Source organism: Syngnathus scovelli, chromosome 3, assembly GCF_024217435.2.
Source record: "Syngnathus scovelli strain Florida chromosome 3, RoL_Ssco_1.2, whole genome shotgun sequence".
NCBI classification, from domain to species: domain Eukaryota; kingdom Metazoa; phylum Chordata; class Actinopteri; order Syngnathiformes; family Syngnathidae; genus Syngnathus; species Syngnathus scovelli.
The window spans coordinates 4,570,114-4,585,786 of record NC_090849.1 but is presented as its reverse complement, the minus strand read 5'-3'; the positions used below and the strand labels follow the sequence as shown (position 1 = coordinate 4,585,786).

At 45.6% G+C, this 15,673-nt stretch overlaps 1 pseudogene; it reads right to left on the bottom strand.

Annotated features, from left to right (window-relative positions):
- Positions 1-729: 729 nt before the first annotated feature.
- LOC137840142 (uncharacterized) lies at positions 730-12,478 on the bottom strand (annotated as a pseudogene).
- Positions 12,479-15,673: the final 3,195 nt, after the last annotated feature.

The window sequence follows — 15,673 nt, the reverse complement described above, 5'->3', positions numbered from 1 at the left end:
GCAGAGGCTGTACTTCCTGAGACAGCTCAAGAAGTTCAACCTGCCGCGGGAGCTGCTGAAGACCTTCTACACTGCCATCATCCAGTCTGTCCTCTGCACCTCCATCACTGTCTGGTTTGGATCGGCCTCCAAACAAGACAAGCACAGACTGCAACGGACAATAAGGACTGCAGAAAAGATAATTGGAATCAACCTCCCATCTATCCAAGACTTGTACCTGTCCAGGACCAGGAAACGTGCAAGTAACATCTCAACAGACCCTTCGCACCCAGGTTGCAGCCTGTTTGAACTACTCCCCTCCGGACGCCGTTATAGAGCTCTGTACACTAAAACCAGCAGACACAGAGACAGCTTCTTCCCACAGGCTGTCGCTCTGATGAACTCACACCACTCTTAGAGTCTCAGAGTCATTACTGTGCAATAACATCCCGCTTTCCACACCTTTTTTGTCTACACTGTTTGTACTATGTGTCCTCTCTGCATCCATTGCAGCCTGGTCATCCTAGAAGAGGGACCCTCCCATCTGTGGTCTCTTCTCAAGGTTTCTCATTTCCCCTAGCTGGAGTTTTGAGTTTTTCCTTGCCCTCTTGGGAGTTTAAGATCAGTTTAAGATCAGGGGGTGTTTGAGAATATCTTTCGTTCTTCACATGTCCTGAGTGTTGTTGTTAGTCACCTAAATGTTGAACAGAGGCTGTGATTTACCGAAGTCAAATTCCTTGTTTGGCACGCTCAAACATGGCGAATAAAAAACTCTTGAATCTTGAATATGATGCGCTCCTCAATGGGGAGCCAGTGAAGAGAGCGGAGAACAGGAGTGATATGTTCACGGGACCGGGTGTGGGTAAGGAGACGGGCAGCAGAGTTTTGGACTAGTTGCAGTCTATGGAGTGAGTGAGCAGTGATTCCAGTAAAAAGGGAGCTGCAGTAGTCAAGCCAGGATGAGATGAAGGCGTGGATGAGGGATTCAGCGGCAGGGAGAGAGAGGCAGTGCCGGATTTTGGCAATGCGTCTGAGGTGGAAGTAGGAGGTCTTGACAACTGAGCTAACGTGAGGGTGAAAGGACAGTGTGGGGTCAAAAATAACGCCAAGGTTGCGTGCCAGGGGGGAGGGAGTGATGTTTGTGGGGTCGATGGTGAGTGTGATGGATCCAGTTTTATTAAGGGAGGATTTAGTGCCTATGAGGAGGAGCTCTGTTTTATCACTGTTGAGTTTGAGAAAGTTGTGGGACAGCCATGTTTTTATTGCAGAGATGCAGGTTTCAAAGTGGATGAGGGAAGGGTTATGGGTTGGTGTGGTGCGTATATAGATCTGGGTGTCATCTGCATAGCAGTGGAAGTCCAGATTAAGTTTGCGGATGACATTACCAAGAGGAAAGAGGTAACATGAATAGGAGGGGGCAAAGAACTGAGCCTTGGGGGACCCCTTGTGTAACTGGGGAGAGGATGGATGTGTGACCGGAGAGAGAAATGAACCGGTTTCTGTTGGTGAGGTAGGAGGTGAGCCAGTCGAGTGCAGTGCCCTCAACACCTAGTTGGCGCAGCCTTTGGAGGAGGATGGAATGGTTCACAGTGTCAAAGGCTGCGCTAAGGTCAAGTAGTAGTAGGATGTTGAGGGCACCAGAGTCAGCGGAAATGAGGAGATCATTGGTGACTTTAACAAGAGCTGTTTCAGTGCTGTGAAGTGGGCGGAATCCGGACTGGAAGGGTTCATAGAGGTTGTTGGAGTGGAGATGGGTGTGGAGTTGGGCGGAGACAATGCGTTCAAGGATTTTGGAAAAGAATGAAAGGTTGGAGATGGGACGGTAGTTGGAGAGGTTGAGTGGGTCCAAGGTGGGCTTTTTGAGGACGAGGGTGACGGCTGCAAGCTTATAGACAGTGGGAAAGTGGCCGAGGGATAGAGACTAATTATAAAGGGTGGTGAGGTAAGGGAGGAGGACAGGGAGGCAGGCCTTAGTTAAGGTCGTTGGAAGGGGGTCGAGAGAGCAGGTGGTTGTCTTGGATGCGGTGATGATGTCTAGGATGGTGGAGGAGTCGACAAGGGAGAAGGCAGTGAGAGAGGGGAAGGGCGGGAGATTGGGAAGGGGGGGCAGGAGAGGAGGGGAGGTGGGGGAGAAGGAGTTGTTGATGGTGACGGTCAGAGAACTGTTGATTTGGGCAATTTTGTTGTTAAAGCTGACAAGGAAGGAGTTACAGAGGGCGGGTGAGGAGGGTGGCTTGGTGGCCGTTGGCTGGAGCAATTTGTTGACGGTGGAGAACAGTATGCGGGGGTTCCGGGTGGTGTTATTAATGAGAGATGAGAAGTAAGCAGATTTGGCAGCAAGAAGAGCATCACGATAGGAGGAGATGTGTTGTTTAAAGGTTTCAGCATGAACGGTGATGAAGATGAAGTCAGACGTCAGTGGAGCAGTTAGCTGGTCGATGTGGATCTTGAAGTCACCGATGAGCAGGAGGCGATAGGAGACTGAGGATACAATGGTGAGGAGTTCAGAGAGTTCAGAAAGAAAAGACGGATGTGACTTTGGGGGGCGGTAGATAAGAACAGCAGTAGTGGAGTTGGGGAGGCAAAAAGCGAGATATTCAAAGGATGAAATAGATGGGAGGTTCAGGCCCAATTCAGTGATGTGTAGGGACACGTGGAGGACAGCAATACCACCTCCTCGCCCAGCGAGGCGGGGTTTGGCAATGTAGCTGTAGTTGGACGGAGTGGCTTGGTTGAGAGAAAAAAAAGTCCAGGGGCTGTTGCCATGTTTCACAGAGGAGGAGCAGATCCAAGTTATTGTCCAAAAGTAGTTCAAAAATAACTGGTGATTTGTTGGAGAGGGATGATGCCATTCTATCCCTTGGGGCGTGCAATTTGTTTCAGTCAATTTGATGGCAGTCTAATTTATTAACGGGGGCAAGAGTCTGGACTTCTCTGAACAATAGTTGTGAGTGTGTTTGAAATGGAATTATTTGTTTTGATTGACGGATTAAATGACAATGGGAAGAACCCATAGTTTTATCACGAGCCAATATTTACCTGGGTTAGTTTTGATTCATGCATACTATTGAATGCCTGTTTTAGGGTGTTTTTTTTCTTCTTGTTGATTTTTGAGATATTTAAATGACTATGTGGGCTGATGCGTCAAATCTAGCATACTCCGCCCAAAAAGTGGGTGTCAGTAAGTGTATCACCCTTATCTTCCCAAATACCGTTAAATCTCTTCAGAGTTTTTTTTCAGGAGGGAATTGTAGCACTGACATGATTTTTTTTAATACAGTTCTATCACATAAGTGCGAATGTTGGTCACCTGATGTCTAAAGAGACATTCGTATTCTGGAACTACAGTATAATAGTATTAAGGTTGGTTGTACAGTACATAGTAAACAAAGTGTTTTCTATTCAAAAGAGGAAAAAAAATGCAGAGGTACAACTAATGCAGGAGATCCCTGGATTTTGTATTGCAATATTGCGTCAGCTTTTTATTTTATTTAAGTTTTTTTTTTTTTGCATTTTTGAATAATGCACCAGGCTTACCGTAATTTCTGGTGTATAAGCCGCACCGATGTATAAGCCGCACCAGCTAAAATTCGGGGATATTTTAGTTTTTTTCTTACATAAGCCGCACCCGGGCTATAAGCTGCACGTGCACAGGAGTTTTTCTTACAAAGAAAGACAGTACACAGAAAGCCTTTTTGAAGTTTGAATAACATGCTTTAAAATGTCTTTCTAAACACTGCCTGTGACGCAGCAGTAGTACCGCAGCAACACGGAAGTGAGCACGCGAGTTATTAACAAAGAAATACTGGACACAGAAAGCTTTTTTAAAGTTTTAATAACATACCTTAACATTTCTTTCCAAACACTGCCTGTGACGTGGCAGTAATACCGCAGCAACACGGAAGTAACACAGCACTAACAGGGCTGGTCAAAGTAAAAGTAAAAAAAGAGCTTCACCGTCTTCATCTTCCTCCTGTGCACTGAAACCATCGAAGTCTTCCTCCTCAATTTCCGATTGGAATAGCGTTAGATATCCTTCGCCACACACTTTCTCAGTATCTCTTTCGTCGTCGTTTTTATCCATTTCTTCTAGCACTTTCCATGATGAGGGTCTGTTCATGCTGATCTTATTCATGCACGAAGCGCAAAATTACATTAAACTAGCGAGCGACACGTATAGCTCCAGAGTAGACGGGACCACGAAATAAAGAAAAGGGTGCCGCAACACAATGTCATCAACATCGACTTCCTTTAGCTTAAAATCGGCATCATATGCATTTCTTTTGTCCCCCATAATGACGGTTTGTGTATAAAAGCTTCCTTTCAGTAATGTCCGTCTTGATCGCGTTCTGCGTGATGCGCGAAATGTTGTAAACACAAACTAGCACGTCTTCTTCGGCGCATTATCTCTTCTTCGCCTGTCTCACTCTTGCTTCCTGCTAGAGCGCACCCTGGAGGCCGGAGGCCGTAAAAATCCATAAGTACGCTGCACTGCCATTTAAGCCTCAGGGTTCAAAGTAACCTCCATCCATCCATTTTCTGAACCGCTTAGTCCCCACGGGGGTCGCGGGCGTGCTGGAGCCTATCCCAGCCGTCATCGGGCAGTAGGCGGGGGACACCCTGAACCGGTTGCCAGCCAATCGCAGGGCACACAGAGACAAACAACCATTCGCACTCGCACTCACACCTAGGGACAATTTGGAGTGATCAATCAGCCTACCAAGCATGTTTTTGGGATGTGGGAGGAAACCGGAGTGCCCGGAGAAAACCCACGCGGGCTCGGGGAGAACATGCAAACTCCGCACAGGGAGGGCCGGAGGTGGAATCGAACCCGCACCCTCCTAACTGTGAGGCGGACGTGCTACCCAGTGCACCACCGAGCCGCCTAAAATTCAAAGTAACCTTCTGAATAAAATGCATTAAAAGTTCACATTCCTTACAACTTGTTTTTGGTGAGCAAAATTTCAGAAGAATTGAATTTAAATGCGGATTGATTGGGTTTTAATACAATGCAGATGGTTCAAACAGCGCCACTGCTTTGTGTAATCTCAGAGTCACATGGCAGAGTAAGAGAAAGCGTTTAGAGGACAGGTGTCAAACTCAAGGCCCGGCGGCTGGATACGGCCCGCCACATCATTCTATGTGGCCCGCGAAGACAGATTGTGCATCAAATTCGTGTGTCATTACTAGAATTGCAAATTGTCTTCACTTTTAATAATATCTAATTTTTAAATATTTGACCAGTTTTTACTCGTCTGATTTGAAAACGAGTTATTTGTCAGTTTATTTTGTAGCTTTTACTGTATATAATAGTGTTAAGAGTAAAAGTGATCAAGTCATCACAAAAATCACGAAAAAAATCTTATACAAGTCGCACCTGACTATAAGCCGCAGGGTTCAAAATTTTTGAAAAAAGTCGTGGCTTATACACCGGAAATTACGTTAATTAGTTGGATGATGTGATTGACCTTTTTTTCTTTTAGAGTTCATTGTCAGTCACACTTTATTAATTAAAATGTGGCTTTCAAATATTCTTATCTCTCTCATTCAATTAATTGTGTTTTTCTTTTGCATTTTTGAATAATGCGCCAGGCTTAATTGGTTGGCTGATGTGCTTGACCTTTTTTCTTTTAAATTTCATTGTCAGTCACACTTCATTAATAAAAATGTGGATTTCAAATATTCTCATCTCTCTCATTCAATTGATTAGTCATGCACTATAATTTTGTAATGTCCTAGAATTCAAAATCTGCATTTGTGGACTTTAATCAGGTATGAGAATAAAATGTGATTAATTTATTACAAATCCTGTAGTTGATTAGCTTATTTTCAAGTGTCTGATAGCACTCGTTTATATATTAAATAATGTATAGTTTTCATTTCACAGTTTTTTTTTAAACATGTTCATTGATTAATCTTTTTTTCCCCAGGTCTAAAGTGTCTTTCTGACTCAAGCGAGGCCCCGATGAACTGCCACTGATGAAACACCATGGCTTAAATTAATTACAGGCAATCACGAGTTAAGGTAGGCTGCAAAGGCTTGCAAACAGGCTGTTTTACAATATGGCAAGTGGTGGGAGCTGCCACTCCTACCAAATGTTTTGCCACTCTACTTGCTGTCTCGTTGGCAATTATCAATACTATCGTATCAATACTAAATAAAAAAAATATGATAAATGTTCCTTAAATTTTCTCCATGGTGTGCAGAAAAAGTGGGTTTAGAATTTACTCCTACTACGATGTACCACCCCCTTTCAAAACAAAATGCTTTCATCCCACACGCCACCTATAGAATTCTGAAAATCAAGTGACATCCACGTTTATTGCTCTTAGTGCAAGTGGGCATAGTGAATACAATAGTTTATGGTTCTAATTTCAAATACACTAAATTTAAACAGCTAAAAATGTTATGGCCACAGTATCGCCTTCAATTTAAGTTGCACGATCATTTACAGGTGACCAGTCAACTAGCAAAATAATCATTTGTGACAGTAGTAGGTGAGAGTTGTTCTTGAATAGCCGACAGGGATTGGATTAATGCTCAAAATTAATTTGTAATTCACATTACATGCACAAAATGTGTTACGAAATGCAGAATATGATACCTGAATTAGAAATAAGTATGTGTTAGAGAGAGAGAGAGAGAGAGAGAGAGAGAGAGAGAGAGAGAGAGAGAGAGAGAGAGAGAGAGAGAATTTTTTGATCCCCTAGTGGCCAACTGGACCAAGCTTACTAGTAATCTAATAAGATACAAAAGCGTCTACATGTTTACTTGTCAAACGTGAATTGATCTCACATGTGACCTGTGTGACCTGTGACTTTTTGTGCCAGTTAAATAGTGAGAACTGTAATAACCACTTGGATAAAAAAAAATAAACACTGACTCGTTTACTAGCGAAAGCCCCTTAACCCGGATCTGCCCAAATTGTTTTTTCTAAAAAGGTGCATATTTTCTGGGTCCTTAGGTGTCCCTAAGTACGAATATGCCGCGCTTTTTTGGTTATGACGTCGCGTACATGAGAGATGCGGCATCGATATATAGACTATGGGCTGATACGTGCACAAAAATCGGAGCATTCTGACGATTTACAAGTGTAACGTGATGTAATTTATTTGAATGTTCAGAGTTAGTTGTGTTTTACACGTAACAGCTGTCTGCAACATGAAAGGGACCATTTCCGCAATTTTCAATGGGCATGCATGTGCAACGCCTCCAGTCAACGGTGGCCGTCATCCCCAGGGTATAGGGACCATCCATCCATCCATCCATTTTCTGAACCGCTTAGCCCCCACGGGGGTCGCGGGCGTGCTGGAGCCTATCCCAGCCGTCATCGGGCAGTAGGCGGGGGACACCCTGAACTGGTTGCCAGCCAATCGCAGGGCACACAGAGACAAACAACCATTCGCACGCGCACTCACACCTAGGGACAATTTGGAGTGATCAATCAGCCTACCAAGCATGTTTTTGGGATGTGGGAGGAAACCGGAGTGCCCGGAGAAAACCCACGCGGGCTCGGGGAGAACATGCAAACTCCGCACAGGGAGGGCCGGAGGTGGAATCGAACCCGCACCCTCCTAACTGTGAGGCGGACGTGCTACCCAGTGCGCCTGTATAGGGACCAGTCGAAAGAAAATGCCAAAGTTTCTATGAAAACAAGTTGGCTTTCATAGCCGTATGTATTTGCAACAAACTTTCAGGGAAAACGGTACAAAACCACGGTACAATAAGCGCAGTGACTGAAGATTGTGGTACCATAAATGCAGTGGACGGCCGTGATTTGTAACTCAGCAGTGATCATGCTCAGCCTTGCGCCGCCACTTCCGGTCAGAAAACGGATCACGCGACCAGTGCTTCTCACACATTCTGTTCCGGCTGGTGGTAACCACGGAAACACTTCATGCACAGTGCCACACGGCACTTGGAGCACGCACTGGACGGACGCGACTTGCAAGTCGGCAGTGCGCATTTTCGGCCTTGCTCCGCCACTTCCGGCCAGTGCTCCATGCCGTCGAAGCGGGAGTCATCGGCAACTGCGCACAGGCGCGGTCTGCCCACTCTCCGAGCTCGAGTGATGCCTGGTGCTGCAAGCAGAGTTCGGGCCACCTCGCATCGGAAGTCAAGCAGAGATATCCCGCCGTGCTCATCCAGCCGGTGCAGCACCCATGCATTGAAGACGGCCGCGTCCAGCATCCAGGTGAATATCGGCCACCACCCTTCTTCCGCCGCATGTTGATGCGGTAGAGCCCGATGCTCTGGTCGGCGCGGTCCGTGCCGCCCATGCTGCGGTTGTACAGCTGGACAACAAATGGCTGATCCACTGCCACCTTCTTCTTCTCCTTCGCTGACCAGCGTGACGCCTTCTGCAGAGGATGCTCGGCGGCGAGGGTGGAGGCGATGGTGACCACGGCGTTATCCTTCCACCGAGTGAGCGCAATCTTGTTTGCCGTGTCGTACACGACAGACACGGCACCCCGCGGCTTACTCTTCATAGCCTTCTGATCTGTGATCGGGCAGGAGCGTGGGATGCGGTTTTCTCGGATCGTCCCCGTGCAAGTGTAGCCCCGCCTGCGCAGCTCTGCAACTAGCGGGAGGCCGGTGAAGTAGTTGTCGAAGCAGACGTGTAGCGAAAGTGCACGCACAGCATCGGGGAGGTCGTCTCCACTCGCCCCCTGGTAGATGTCGAAGCGGAGCAGGAAGCCATTGGTCCCACTTGTTCAGGCACCAGGCCTTGAAGCCGAACCGCACCGGCTTGTTTCGGATTGCTTGCTTGTATCCATGTCTTCCAAAATATTCAGTCATTGCCTCGTCCAGATCAACATTGCAGTCCATTGGATACGCCTCCCTGAACCGAGCGTTGAGGATGTCCATCATCGGACGCAGCTTTGTCATCCGGTCGCTGAGGTTCAGGTGCGCGTTGTCGGCGCAGTGAATGTAGCAGATGATCTCCTCGAACCTGTTGCGTGATATGGCCCCAGTGACGAGGGCGCACTGGAGATCTTCATCTGTGCTCCAGTAGTGTTGGCGACTGGGGAGAGAGTGGTAACCCGAGAGCACCAAGATCCCCAACACGCGCTTCAATTCTCCGATGGTGAGCTGGAAGTTGGAGTTAGTCACCGCCGCATACTTGATGGTCTCTCGAACAAAGTGAGGATATACATCAGAAAGGAAGAAGTCCAGCTTCTGATTTGTGCTCTTTCCGACGACAATCGTGGGGGCGGCGAGAGGCCTGGCGTCGGGGAATTTTGTCAGACGCAGACTCTACACTGACCGCGGGGGGAGCAATGAAGATTTCATCCACAGCTGCGTCTTCATCTTCACCTTCGATTGCATTGAGGACATCCAGCACCGATTTTGTACCCAAAGACGCCCATAGTCTATATATAGATGTTTTGCATAAAATAATACATGGAGGAAATACGTCAGGGCGAATCATCACTGCAATCACATCAGTCAATAACTATTATGTGATAATTGTTCCCTAAAAGTTTCACCTCCCTATCTCGAGTCTATCGTAATATCCCGGAGCTCACCTTTGATCATGTTCCATCGTGAATTGCAACCGTTCGGCTTCACTCACCTAGCACGACTGACTCATACACTGGGCAGATGGCGGCGATTCCGGTTTCGACAGGTCAAAGACTGGTTATAACTGTATACAACTGGCACGAATGCTGGTCGTCATTTGAGGACGGCAGATGTTACGGAAATTGGAGCATCTATATATGCAAGTCTAGCAAGTCTAAAAAAAAATTACTTGGTATGCCCCAAATATCCACAAGAGCACTAGTGTGACATTTTGACTAGTCAGATCCAAAATGTCCACTAGTAGAACTAGTAGATGCCGACCTGCTCACTAGTAAAATAGTCAAAAGGCTCTTTTGATTTAACTAGTTAACTAGTGATGCCCAAATGTTCACTCGTAGAATAAATAAATTGAACACTAAAAGATGCTTCACTATTGTACTCAAAGCACACCCATTCACACTCTAGTGGTGGTAATCTTCATGTGTAGTAGTCACAGCTGTCCTGTGACAGCCTGGCAGAGGTGTGGCTGCCAGTGCCCCTCTGACCTCCATCTAACAGTGTGAGTAAGGTGTGTGAAGTGTCCTGCCCAAGGACCCAACGACACGTGACTCGGACAGAGCTGGGTGTAACTCTCACCTCCAACAGAGCTTTTCCCACATCCTGGGGTAGGCGGGGGACATTGAGTCTGAGTGGACCACGTTCCATGCCTCCATTGTTTAGGCGGCCGACCGGAGCTGTGGCTGTAAGGTGGTCGGTGTCTGTTGTGTCGGTCTGTTGTGGTAAAGAGCTGAGCCAAAAGGTGAACCTACCTATGGGTCAAACCGACCTATGGGTCATGACCGAAAGAACAAGAGCCCGGATACAAGCGGTCGAAATGAGTTTCCTGCGCAGGGTGTCCGGGCTCTCCCTTAGAGATAGGGTGAGAAGCTCAGTCATCTGTGAGGGACACTGAGCCAAGATGTTGCTCCTTTACGTTGAGAGGAGCCAGATGAGATGGCTCAGGCATCTCATTAGGATGCCTCCTGAACACCTCTCACCAGCAGCAGACCCCGGCGACGACTCAGGACGCGCTGGAGAGACTGTGTCTCAGCTGGCCTGGGAATGCCTTGAGATCCCCCGGTGTTAGAGTTTTGCACACTCCAACTTATTTTGCAAGAACCAAACAGGAGACAAGTAAGTCCTTTTAAGCACCTGCAGGTGGGGAGTCCATTCGTCGCTGTGTGAACAGCGATGATCGAATGAAGTCTGACTCAGGCCTCTTGCAGGAGCATTTTTATTGAGAGAAACAGAGCAGGGGTGAGAGTGTGGGTCAGATGGGACAGGATGGGGCCGAAGCCACTGGCCTGCTGATCAAAGCACAGCAGGGGGTCTTGCACGATGTTGTGTAAACAAAACAACTTTGATTGCTTCCTCTGCAGCTAGTCAATCAGTTCAAAAGATCTTATCACTTTGTTCTACTACTTTTGTTAAGACAGGACAAGTGAGTTTAATTATTACAGGTTACATTCCAACATAAGCATAGGATCAAACTAATCTATCAACCCCAACATATCCCTCCTGATTATCATATGATTATGTCAAACCCCGATCAATCAAACACAATTAAGTGAAGATGAGTTTTTTGTTCCTCAATACTCCAGTATAAATACATTGTGCGAGTTAAAAACCTGCAGCCAGATAATTGCAGGAAAAGCCTCACACGGTCCCTCTGCCTTAGGCGACCAGAATGTTATCAATAAAAAAAATAATAAAAAGAAAAAGAAAAACACAGAAACAATACATCATTGTACCCATCACTTGCAAGGCATTTTCGATGGTCAAATCATCAAGTTTCTGTAAAATAATGCTGAGCTAAACAGCATCTATGCAATCCACGTTTCGCAGCACATTATAGTCATCAGATCCGTCATGTCCTAGAAGTTGTATATGCACTTGTGCCATGGTAGAAGATACAACCCTTGTCACAGCAGACTTCAAAGATGGGATAACACAGGACGTAAATAAGCAACACAATACCAGCACAGCAAGCACAGGAGTCACAAGTTTCAACAGCAACTGCCACCAAGCGCCAGAGAATAGCCATGAAAAGAAATCCCATTGATGTGGGATTTTATCCTCGGCCATGGCCTGCTGTAAATTCTTCAATGACTCCATGGCATCTTTGATGTGCGTGTCGTTATCTCCTGGAATGTATGTGCAACAGGAAGTCCCAATGATGTGGCACACACCACCTTGTGCTGCAGTGATCAAGTCCAGAACCATCCTGTTTTGCAAGACCATCAACCTGATAGCCTGAATCTCTATTTTGTCCACCGTTGACTTGCAGTGAGAGATTCACAAAGGATTGAAAACGATAGTTCAGTGTCTCCATGAAGAGAGATTGTTTTCCAACTCCGATCCAAGGAAAAAGCGGATGAACAACTTTGTCTCCAGCGGACCATACTTTATGATCGTCTGGAACATTCGCACCCCAGACAGGGTCATGGGGGTCAAAGGTTGCAATTGCCCCGCGTCAACGTCCAGAAGAGTTGTGTGCTTTCATTAGCTGATGATGGTGTATCTTGTAGGTGTGGTCTGTCACCCACACTGGTGCACACACTCCTGTCCAGTTGGCGGGCAGCAGCGGATAAACCTTGTGACCACAAAGCCACCGGCCATTCTGTATGAAGTATGTTCCGTTTGATGGTGCAGCCATGTTGGTCGGAGAGCCCTCACCACCTGAAATGGCTCTCTTTTCCTGACACTCAGCGGTGATATTCAAAGCTCCCATCCAGTTTCCTCCTGGAGAGCAGTCGCTGTCAATGCATTTGTGGGTCTCATTTCCTTGGATGTAACACGTATAGTTCACTCCAGGTGGCCGGTCTGTGTAGGCCACCTGCGGCAATGTTCGTCCTTTAACAGTCACATTGAAATTTGTCCAGAAAAGCTGATAACAGGTACCTTCCGCAAGTCCAGGGCGGGAAGGGTCGGCATCACTAACTATGACAGCACGGTGTTGATGTCCAACTCCTCCCATGGATGCCATACATTTTGCTTCAGTGAGATTCATTGCTCTGGCCTCCAAGTGAACTTGTGTAGAGGAAGGAGGAAGTTTGGAACACACATAGCAACCCTCCTGTGTGTGTGATTTCACAGTGAACTTGACGTACCGGTACCAAGTGTTGGTTTCGTATGGGTTTTTGGGGTCCCATGACCAGTCCTCAAAGTTCTCATCGCGTGACCATCGTTTTCCACGGTCAACATTGTCACTTGGTCTGTTCAGATGAGTCCATAGACCATAGCACGCTCCAACCACAACGCAGCAGAGGATCCATCTGGCATATGGAGCCCCATCGCTACTAGGATGGCAGAGACACCGGGACATCCCCTCGCCTAGCGGAGTGGGGATCGATGGATTCTTCACCAACATTGAGACGCCCCACCCTAAACGATGAGGCCCCTTTGTAGTCAGCCATCCCCACCAGTCCGAATTAGGGGTCCAGCACTCTCTGCAACTTGCAGTGGCTGAGGTGAATCCAGCTGGGCCGTTGAGAAATCTTTATTGCGGTCCGTGTAGATAGCAACACTTGGAATGATCCCTCCCACCGTGGACTCGCCCAGTTCTTTCTTTTGATGACTTTGATGTAGACCCAGTCTCCTGGCTTGACGGGGTTGTCGACCTGTGAGGATGAAAGATCAGGCGGCAGTAAATTTGCATTTGACACCTTCGTCAGTCTAAGCGTTCTGATCATGTAATCTGCCAAGGACTGTTCTTCATCTGCCTTTTGTAACTCTTGTAGTCAATTTTATTGCCCTTTTTGAAATGGGCAGATAGGAGTGTTTGCAGGAAGAGTTTCAGCTCTTCCTAATGATTCCTCCGAACCAAAGACCATTTATGACAGGGGCTATCCCATTTATTGCCTCCTGTTTTAAAGGAGACTCTCTAGTCTTGGTTGGATTTGGGCTGGGGGAATGGATGTTAAATCCTGTAGCAAATGGTTCCTTTGATCAGTCAAACAAATGTTGATTAGCCAGGGAAGCGCATAAGCGCGTGCCCTTCCAAACACATACACCACTTCCTCATAGCTTCTTTAGTCATTTTTCAATAATCTTCCAATTGTTTACAGCAAAACTTTAAAAAGCATGAGAACATTTTAACTTAATGGTATGACGCCACATGTATTAGAGAATCCATATGTCATAAAGTGTTGTATTTTTACTATCTTTCACTATCTGTCCTACTCCTTCTGAGGCTTGGCAACCATGCCTCACACCTTGACAAACTTTTTGGGAGAATGTGTTCTTTCCTACACATGATTCTGTCATCATTTAATTTGACTTTCTTTCCAAAACGCTTCTCAATTTCCCAGTTCACACATCTTCTGCATGTGTTACTGGTTCTCCAGTTTTTTCTCTAGTTAATTGTCAATCCAAAAGCACCTTTTTTTTCCTCTTAGCATTCAACTTACTCAAAATCACACTTTCTTCAAAGTCACTCTACTAATTTTCCATAGTAGTCTCCAACAACTTCAACCATTCAACCTGTATTTTCTTTTCATTCAGGCTATCATTCATCAATGTTCATTTGCATCTCACACACAGTCTCCAAAAAGGAGTCTTTCTATCACGTTGGTCCCAATTCATCCAAGCTCACCACACAACATACATATACCATTTTCAACTCAACGTTCCTGATAGAACAATCCACCAATCCAAAAAAAAAAACTCAACACAAAAAAGTGTTGGCAAATAATTCAGAATTTTTCTTTGTTTTTAAATTCAAAGAACTCAATTGCTCAGATTTAGCTCGCATATAGAAGTTTGTATAATCTTATCACACAACCAATCAATTATTCCTATTAAATGTAGCATTACAATGTCTTAAATTCACAATTTTGCTTCTTCCAATTCCTGAAAGCATGTTCTGTCGTTTTTTTTTTCTTTCTCGAATTTCTCATGAGGGCTTGTCACTTAACATGCACTAGTGTGGATCAGTTTTTGCTCACAAACAGATTTCTCTCTTTTCCTCTCATTTTTATCTTTCAAAATCATTTCTGTTCTGCGGTGCAAATTGGATAGACCACAGTCTAGCAAATTTCTTTATAATAAAACTTTAGCCAATGTTCACCATTTTAACATATACGCACACACATGCACAGCTCTCGCACGCAAAAGGTAGTTCCCAGCACCAATGATTCGTCACAGGCTGGCCATTTCCTGTGGTCGATCATGAGCTGGTCCCTCCCACGCACACGAGGACAGCACATTCTAATTTTTCATTTATCTTTTAGAAGCAAGTTGTATTTATTTACCACTTGACTTACAAATTTTAACTTTAGTGTACACACACAATTTGATCTCTGGTCATTTGTCATTGGGCATACAAACAGCACTGTCATACTTCTTGTATGGACAGTAGCTCTAATAAGAAATAATTTTAATAACCTGTGAATCACGTTTTGTTGTCATATGGACATCTGTTAAGTCTTTCTTTGTATGAGCACGAACGGTCAAAGAGGAGGAAGCTTGTCATGCTAAAATTTTGGCTTTTCCTCTGCCCCTTCCCCCACCCTTTGATTGGTATTGTTTTGCAAAACGACACTCTCGTGCAAAGTGTCCTCGTCTCCCACAGTTCCAACAGTTTTCTGAATCTGATGGGGGTTTTGATTTGAATGGTGGCTTGCGACCTTGTTGGTATCTAACTCTTCCTCTGCCCCTTTGGGAACTTTGGAAGAAGATCGTTGTATCTTCATTTAGATCATTATCATCATCTAGATGAAATACATCAGAACTTTTGCCTTTCTCAATCCCTTTGTCAGCGTCTCTGGGCCACTGCATGTTTTTTGTAAACCAAGCAGTGTCCGTTTCCACCAAGTGTTTCCTCACCCAACTGCCTAAGTCAGGGGGGAAACCAGTGAGGAGGGCAATTTTAAGATGTTGCTGATAAGCACTCTCATCTGCATCATTGAATGGGATGCCACTATGTACCCAGAATTATTTTTCAAATCTCAATTGAATGGCGGCCTCATCACTTTTCAACTTTCTATCTTTTGTCTTTTGGATTTGTTCTCTTCTTTCTTGTGAAGCTTTCAACCACACCCTAGCACAATTCAATTCTCTCTCTTTTTCTTTCTTTTTCAGTTCTACCTTCCTAGCCACACTGTCCTCCAAAATTTCAACCACTATCTT